The following is a 9,950-nucleotide window of genomic DNA, read 5'->3' as shown; positions in this document are numbered from 1 at the left end:
AGCACGAAACTGAAATCAGTATCATTCGTTATTAAAACGTATCATTTAGATGTAAGCATTTTAATTTTGTACACTTTCATTTCAAAAACACTAAAACTATTTAAAAGCATAAAATTTCTGAAAACTTCTTTACGGTATACAGCGACATGCTAAATTAGGATAAAAAATTACTGTTAAATATAACTTGAAATAGTTTACCTAACCTTAATAAAAGACTTTTAGTGAAATTAATAAGACGTCTGGTAAGCAATTAGGTAATATTTTCTTTGGCCAATTACGAAGATACCTTACAAAATGAGCATATAATAGACTACGTTAGGATTAATTAGTGAAGACGCCCAAGACGTTATTAATTTACTCTGGTTTCGTAGCCATTTTCCATCAGAATCTATTTGAAACAATAATTTTATAAATTTTATTTAATATGGAATGCTTCGCATCAAGTTTCAGCTTCATGTGAGGTTACATAATATTTTAAAGTAAAATATAGTGTTCGAATCATAACAGAATATTATACTTACTTATTAATAAAAAAAAAACAACATAATAATATGAACAGATGGAAGTTATATGAAACACAGCATAAATGAACTGCGGTTTTATAGCTCTATCTTTTTTAAAATACTCTTATTAATAAACAGTTCTTAAAGGTTTTGAAGTTAAATTATTGGAAATAAAATATGTAAATTATAATAAATAGGCTATATACCACTATTTTCAGTTACTTGCAGTAATTAAAAAGATTATAAGAAAAATAAAACAACTGCTGTTAAATATGCATACATGAATGTTATTATATAATAACATACAGACTGTTATGAAATCGTACAATCAAAATGTTAGCAACGTTTTGAATAATAGAAAAAATATGTTAATACTGTTTCATAACATACCTCTACTAATATTAAATTGTATCACTTTGTATCTGTATTCTGTACATTGAATATTCTTAAACTTAATTTATGTCATCCAGTGGACTAAAGTGATTTACAGCGATATCAAACTTAAACATTAATAATATATTCAATAAGACTTCTTATATTAAGAAGCACTTTTGAATCGTCAAAACATAGTTTTACCACTGGTTTAAAAAGCGGTTTCTACAGAGAACAGCTGGCAAGAAACTCCGTTGATTTTCTCTTACATATCCAATAAAATAGTATTTTTTTCTTACATAATATACAATAGCCTTACTTCACAAACTTTAAATCTAATCTGTATATCTGTAATCTGTATCCAATAGAAGCAAGGTCGTTAGCTAGGCTATATTTACAATTACCGGACGATACAGCCATACCAGCATACAACCTCGCATAACTACGAAGTAAATGTAAATATTTTAATTAAAACCCCATTTCGATGTAGCAAATAACCAAATAAACAGTATTTCGTAATTATTTGATTTGAAATGTTCATACTGATAGAGTTATTACATAGTGTATTTAGATGCGCAAATGTGTGCCTTAATAAAGATATATCTTTGGCATCGTAAAACAGAGTCTAAAAGCACGTAGAGGTAATCCAGGTTATATTTATTATACACCGTATGAACGTTATCAACAGAGATTTTCGATTGAAAATAAATTATTGATGTGAAACTTCTTTAGGCACGATGATAGTAAAATTTCAAGGATGCATCATGGGAATATCGTCACGTCATGGAGTAAGGTGACGATTTTGTCTAATCTTGCCAAAAAAGTTTCACTTCTGACACATGTGCTCGGCATACACGCTTTTTTTTTTCAAGCAAAGAGAAAGATAGTATAATCAAAATGCTCTTCTAATCTATTCTATATTACTATATATATATATTATAAAGCTGAAGAGTTTGTTTGTTTGTTTGAACTCGCTATACTCGGGAACTACTGGTCCGATTTGAAAAATTCTTATGGTGCAGTTAGATAGCCCATTTATCGAGGAAGGTTATAGGCTATATATCATCACGCTACGACCAACAGGAGTGGAGCTACGGGGGTGAAACCGCGCGGAGCAGCTAGTATTATAATATTGCTACTGTACGAACAACAAAAACAAATGACAACAGAGAGAAGGGAAGTATAAAGTAAGTCATAATGCGTTTAACTAGTACTAGCGACCCGCCCCGGCTTCGCACGGGTGAAATAATGATACTAAATACACTACAGAAAAACTGTGAACGTTGTATATAAAAACATAGCGGCCCGCTCCGGCTTCGCACGGGTATAAAATAGATAGCCAGGCGGCCGGTACCGCCGCAAACGTTACGTCCCGCAATTTTTAAATCTGTAATATCTTCGAAAATATTCACTTAAATCATACGGTGTAAAAGGCCATATAGATCTATATTAAATGAACAATGTATTCAAGGTATTTAATTGGTTAAGGATTAATGCTGTATTGGTTAAAATCGCATCGAAAATTAGCCATCATTTGTCGTAAAAAGTAAATGACAAAAAAAAAGTTATTGTGGGTTATCCATAAGAGATAGACATATACCATCGCGGACTTTTCTGTAGACCTTTTCAATGTGTATAATACTTAGTACATTATTTTGATAAAACTCGTAGGGTTCAGCCTGCGTTTGCAATGTGAGCGGAAAAAATGTAATTTTTTACGACATCACATTAGAAACCTCAAAAATAACAGTACTTCTCCACTATTTAATGGATGTTATTATACATATAAACCTTCCTCTTGAATCACTCTATCTATTAAAAAAAACCGCATCAAAATCCGTTGCGTAGTTTCAAAGATTTAAGCGTACAAAGGGACATAGGGACATAGGGACAGGGAAAGCGACTTTGTTTTATACTATGTAGTGATAATAATTTAATAAACTACTTTTACTGCAAGTAAGTAAGTAAGCTGAAAATCGGATTGCCTGTATTGATTTTTTAACGATGTTCATAATATACATAGTCATATTCCTGTTCATATAATTCTAATTTTACACAATACTAAAACTAAAATTTCATTACAACCAAACCCCGAAAATTAATTCGAATTATAAAAACAAATGCCAATCCAACCCTAAAGCCATAAATAAGTGTTCCCTTGGGGTTGGTAAAAAATGTTAGGTTTATCCCACTGTCTTGGTTCCTACGAGGGTGACTGCTCCCGCCTGATAACGTTGTGCGACTGCTTTTTGTCTTATAATACGTGAATCTTATAGGCTAGGAGATGAATAAGTTTTAGTAATAATTGTAATGTAAGTTACCTCAAAGTACTTAATAAAAATTGGGTTGCAGATGGTATGATTTTTCAAATTATAAGAAATTAAAGTGATAAAATGTTAATGCCAAGTATACTTATAGGTTTATTCAGAATATAGGTAATAAGTACAGTCTGGAGTATGTTCTTAAAGTATGATATGAATTTACATATTTACCTGAAATTATAATTAAAATGTGCATTTTATCTTCGCTAGAACAACTAAGGTAGGTATATATTGGTCCCGTTTCAGCGATTCCTTGATTAGCTAGTGCTCTATGCCTCGCCAAAATACTTTTAAACGTAGTTTAGTTGACAAGATCTTAAAGTTTGAATTTAACATTGATACATTGATTATAGATATAATTACATTTCCATAATTTAGATACTACAATTCAACAAAAAATAATTAATTACTATATGTATAACACAACACAAATTATTATTAAAGCAAACCAATAATTTAATTTTTATTTGTTTAAATTCAATTCAGTTATAATATCAGCAGCTCTCATACCAATACGTGTATCTTAACAAAACCATTTCTAAATCGTCAGCTCATGAAGGGCTTAAGATGGGATGAATGAAGTCGAGGGAATGTCGTGTGCTGATAATAACAAAACGAGTGTTAATTGAACTTAACTCTGAATTTGTGACATTCGTATTTAAATGGTAAGGGGAATGTGGAATTAAGTAATTAGCCTGTTATATTTAATTGAATTGAATATAACAATTTGGTTCATTCAGTTGCATTATTAAATTATGAGAAATTTCTTAACTTACATAGAAAAATGTGATTGTGTCGTTGTAAATTTCTATATTTATGAGTTTATTTCGAGGTTTTTATCATGTGTGTAGAACTGCATTTTATTTTGCATTTATAAATATGGCACAAAGTGAAAAACCATTGAACCGGTGAGTCTAGAGAGCTGAAATATTCTTCAGAATAATGAAAAAAACAGAGCGACAGACATGCAGATTGTTTTTCATATTAATTATAACTTTAGTATATTATGATGTTACGTAATATTGTTTTATGCACAACGCATTGTTTATCCTATTTGCATATAATTGCCACTTAGTAAGCAGATTCTAGAAAATAGAAAATGATCGGTATCACGTTTAAAAAGGAGATTTAATTACGCTAATAAGAAACAGAGCAAATATGCATACCTTCGTGGATGAATATGATAGTAGCATAACTTATACAAGCATGTAATGGCTAGTTAAAAGTGAAACTGCAAGTGAGTGCAAATTTGAGTCGCGCGATGATTGCTATAGCTCGAATTTCAAATATGTTCACTAGCCTCGGCCTGCGGCTTCAACCACGCGGTTTATAAATGACGTACCTAAATGTATAAAAAAATATTTAACCTGTCTAAAATCTGGATATCACTCTATATTTTTGTCAAAATCTCATACACATTGATGAGTTCTATTAGGATAGCAGGTATAATTTTGAAAAAGCTTATAAGAAATTATATTGTTTCTTTTCTTTGTGTCAGTTTTGTCGGGCATTGAACGTGTGATTGAATATTTTTTTTAATGTTATATACTTTGTAAGATTCTTTGGTTGTTTTGCATTAAATTATTCATTTGGAACGAACTTTTTATCAACTTTCTATGACATTGTCATGACAAAACCAGTCAGGGTCAAAATCGTTTATTTTTTTTCAATATTATTTGTAATCTTTACACAATTTTGAAATTTAATCAGTCCAGTTGAATTAAAAAGAACATTACAACCATAGAAATAATCAATATTTAAATCAAGTTTACAATCATCTAATGATCAGTGAAAAACTCTTGTAAATATATTCTAATAAAATAAAACAAAACATCATATTAATACGATACAGCTTAGTAATCATACAGACATTATTATAATTAAAAACATTACCGATCACTGTATTATGTATTAATCAACAATGAAAATAAAGTAGCGATGCCACCCAAAGCGTACTTCTTATAGACGACTAGCTGCGCTTCGCGGTTTCACCCGCGTGGCTCCGCTCCTGTTGGTCTTTGCGTAATAATATACCTATAGCCTTCCTCGATAAATGGACTATCTAACACCGAAAGAACTTTTCAAATTGGACCAGTAGTTCCTGAGATTAGCGCGTTCAAACAAACAAACAAACTCTTCAGCTTTATAATATTAGTGTAGTATAGACACATAATAGTAGCTAAACGCTAGTATAGAAACCATACGTATACTGTAATATCCCTGAATATAATATAGCAAAGTACGCATCCATTACCAAAGCTTCCACAAGAAAGCAGAATACATTTTCACTTACAGTACTTATTGGCCGTAGCCCATAGACAGCATTTGATAGAGGTCGCCATTAGCAGATTGAAGATAGCCCATCAATCAATGACGTACGTTGATTTATATACGATTCACGATAACGCTGTGACAAATGGGGGCATAATGATGCATTAATTTCAACAAATTTTATGGGAAAGGGTGGAATTAAAAGGAATTGATGGACAATCGCGAGGACTGAGGATTAAAGAGTACATATACTTCCTATAATATTTTGTGTCTAGCTCTTAAATTACTCACTAAGGAATGTATATTTTCTTGTATATGATAGTGCTCATGCATCTTAGGTTTATAAACACGGTTATAATATTAGCTTCACGTGTATGTTTGTATGTAACCGACTTTTAGAGTTGATTTTTACTCACCTTAAACGGACAGATTTAATCAAATTTTGTACACTTATTAATTATCGGTTGCAATACAATAATTTCATAATTTTAAGCGTATCGTTTAGTATTTTAAAACTCTTAGTCACAAATTATTGGAACATTTGAAAATAACACGTTAATTTTGTAATTTGACTTTTAATAACGTGAACATCGCTCCTCATCATACTTTGTATAATGTTAGCCTATCTTTAAAAATACAGTTTCATTTCTAAAATGTTTCTAGAATACTAAAATGTGGCTTATTCAATACAGAACCACAAGTTAGTTACAATAATCGATTCTGTAATCGGATACGGATAGCATCGAGTTGCGACGTATTGTCCGTAATCCCATTGTGTGAACTTCGGAATTGTTTTAAGGAGAATTAATAGAAGTTCCACGGTATCCCAGGAGCCCTATTGTGGTCTGATTTATCGGTGAAACGTAGATATAAATCAAACAGAAATTGGTACAGTTTCTGCGTTTCTTTGGATAATTATTGGGACTTGAGATACTGTTTAAGTTTCCGCGTGGATGGATAAGGTTTGTGTTTGTGGATGTTTTATATTTGTATCTGTAATCTGCTGCTGTAGTGTACAGGAAATTGGTAAAACATTTGCTGTATTATCATATTTTATTTATTTATTTATTTATTTAAATACTTTATTGTACTGCCAACAAAAAAAATTACAAAAAGAAAACTTATACTAAAAGAAGACACAGCACAGATGGCGGCCTTATCACTTATAAGTGATTTCTTCCAGGCAACCAGCTGAAGATGGGATAACATAATAGAAAAAAGGAGGTGAGTAAAAAGTATACGCAATAATTATGAAATATAAAACTAATAGAATATTTAATTAAAATTATAAAGATTACATGAAAACTACTTTAAAACAATATACAATATACAAACCTCGAAAACATTTTTTAAGCAGCGGTTTAGATTATTTTAACAAAAACATAACTTTAGCAAAAAATGTCTCAAACTGCTCAACCGAGTTTTGTGTATTAAGATTTATTTCCTTAATTCTTTACTACAGCAATTAGAACGATATGTTACGTGTACAAATTAATTTTAATAACGTTGTTATAATATATGAATGAATGAATTAACTAAATAAACGTAGTACCTATACGTGCTATACGTTCATAAAAACAACTTTCTATCTCAATGTAAGTATGACACGTGAAACTGACATAAGCGTATAATTCAACAGCGTACTAAAGAAATTAAAATATTAAAATTAGTCTCGAAAGTTTATTCAAAGGTGAATAAAAACTAAAACATTTCCCCCTCGTTTCGATTCGGCATACCGAACACGTTCCTTCAAAACGGAATTGCTTGGCAATAGCGTCAATTGAATTTAAACCTTTTGCGGTTAAGTATAAATTGTATTTTTGTTTAGCTGGCGTCAGTTCAGTGATTCTGGCAGAAAATCTGAAATCTTCGGGAGGCTGTACACTTTGTATGGACGATGCTGCGTGGTGCGGAGGCTTACATCAATTTTCGTATTACGGACGGATTAAACCCGTGGCTAGGAAAAGTTTTCGATTGGATAGGAAGGTGCTTGTCGTGAATCAATGTTATAAAATCTGTATTCAGGTGGTTGCGCTACTTTATTTTTTCCCTAGCTGTTCCATCGATTTAAAGCTATATTCTTTGTTGTTTCAACACGTTTACGGCTAATAAACGCGGTCGGAATCTTTTTGAATCGGCTGGAAATTGCTTCGTAAATAGAAAATCTTGACGAGTTTTCAATGAATTCGTTTTGTTGTATCGCTGTTTTCTTTTGTTGTAAGTGGTAATGCTTCTTTTAATTTTTTCTTTAGAATACCATGGAAACGTGCCTTGACTCATATTGATTATAAGTTATAATGCTTCTTTTTTTGCTTTTTTACCTGGAGATGGCTGTCTAATGTTGTTGGTAGTATATTAGTAGAATGCAACGATTTTCCCACTCCTATTTAATCTAGTTCTTGCATACGACAAAAGTAATTATTTGCTATGTTTCGAATACATATATAATAATCCCAGAAGATATTATTAGCAGTAACTGGACGATGATGTGACAAAATTTTACTGGTAACGTTAGTAAAAATATGAGACTAAGAAAAGCTATATAAAATACTCTATTTAAGTAGCTACTTGATATTATGATACATATACACACACATGATCTAATTTCTCAGAGGCCACAGATTAAACAAGATTTGTAGAATGTTTGCACAGATGATTAACACCATATAAAATGTTACCATATTTTATTTTGTGACTCACGATCACTGAAACGCGTGTATTCAATAATTGTAAATATTGATATAACTAGCACCTCGTCCCTGCTTCGTATGAATAACTAAAAACATCATTAATTGCTTGTTAATCAGAAATAATGTAGCCTTCTTCTGGTGAAAAGTGTATTGATTTTTTTTTTTAGTTTCTCAATTGCAAACAGAAAAGATCAGATATTTCCTCATATTATAATATATTAGTAGGAAAAAAACGTATAAACAAAAAATCTTTCTCTCTATTCTGAGAAAATTCGATGTTATGATTGTAGCCAAATAAATAAATTTTGGCAATAATATTATTCTATTATAAAGTAAAGATAAAATCAAAGCAGGTTTTCATACACGTGCAAAAAGATATGCAACTATGTAGGTAAGACTTACAATTAGTTCACTGAGAATTGGGAATCTCCACTTATTGTTTCAATTAAATAATAAAATAAATTTAAATAATTTAAACTACTCTGAATAAATTATTAAAAGTTTATCCAAGTCATTTTAAGTTTGGTAGTGTCATAGACTCTACCTATAATACATAGTAGGTACATTTATATGCCGCCCCGGCTTCGCCCGTTGTACAATGTACATATTTACGTTTCTCTCCATAGAAACCATCCTCGTACTTCAAGGAATATGATAAAAAAAGAATTATCGAAATCGGTATACTTAATAATATAATAATCGAAATAGGGATTCGTTTTTATATATTATAGAGATTATAAATAAAACACAAGCACAAAAAATTTGATAGAAAGAGACTCTAGATCTTATGAGTCCAATTTTATAAAGAAGTAGAATATGTTTTCGTCCATATATAAGTAAAAATAATTTAATTGCAAACCCATATATTATTTACGAGCAAAAAACAAATGAGTCTGGTATTTTAACTACAAATTATATAATAAACTGAAACTCAAACTTTAGTTAATATTAGTTGAAAAGTGTTAAACAATTAGTTTAGTGTCACTCACTGGAGGTCAAGTGTTCGCTATTTGTCTCTATTTACTTTACAAATTATTTGTAGCTATCCGGAAGTTTTAATAATATTTCAATATCATGGTTAGACGAAGTCATATTATTATATGAAGACAATCTTTTACATATTATAAGATACATCTTTTATATATAAACCTATTAATAATTAAATGTCTTAATAATCCCTAAGAAAACACGAATATTTCGTAAACATAATTATTTTTAAACAATATAATTTTTCATCATTAACTAAATTGCAATTAATTTAAATAATTTAGAAGGAACTCAATATGTATAAATAAAGGTACTTATTCCTCTTAAATGTGAATTGGATGAAAAATATAATAAAAACTTCAAACTATAAGTATTTGTATATAATTTAGTTACTTCAAGTACCTAATAAAACATCCTCTAATTACCAATTGTTAACAATTCAGAATTTACTTTGTGAATTCAACTTCCCACTTCAACATAACTAGTCATTACTTTATTATTGTCTTATTGTTAGATTAGGATCATAATTGTTTTATAATTTCGACCTTCATGGGCAGTGGACACAATATTAACAGAATCTTGGATAAACTGCGTCGTCGGCCATGTTGACAGGGTATTAGCGGGCTAATATTTGTAATATCAAGGTAAAATGTGATAATATAAGGTTCTATTACTCAGTTTTCTATCGACTCCATTTCGGGGAATGTGCAACTGAACTGCATGGCCTTATCCCAGCTTCGCCTTTTTTCCAAAGGACGTCCAGGCGTACGGCGGGATACCACCCTTATCTGGTAGAAATGCCGACT

Source organism: Colias eurytheme, chromosome 4 (assembly GCF_061535395.1).
Source record: "Colias eurytheme isolate Ceu_HAF_F1 chromosome 4, ilColEury1 Martin Lab GWU primary, whole genome shotgun sequence".
NCBI lineage: Eukaryota > Metazoa > Arthropoda > Insecta > Lepidoptera > Pieridae > Colias > Colias eurytheme.
This window is presented reverse-complemented; position numbering follows the sequence as displayed.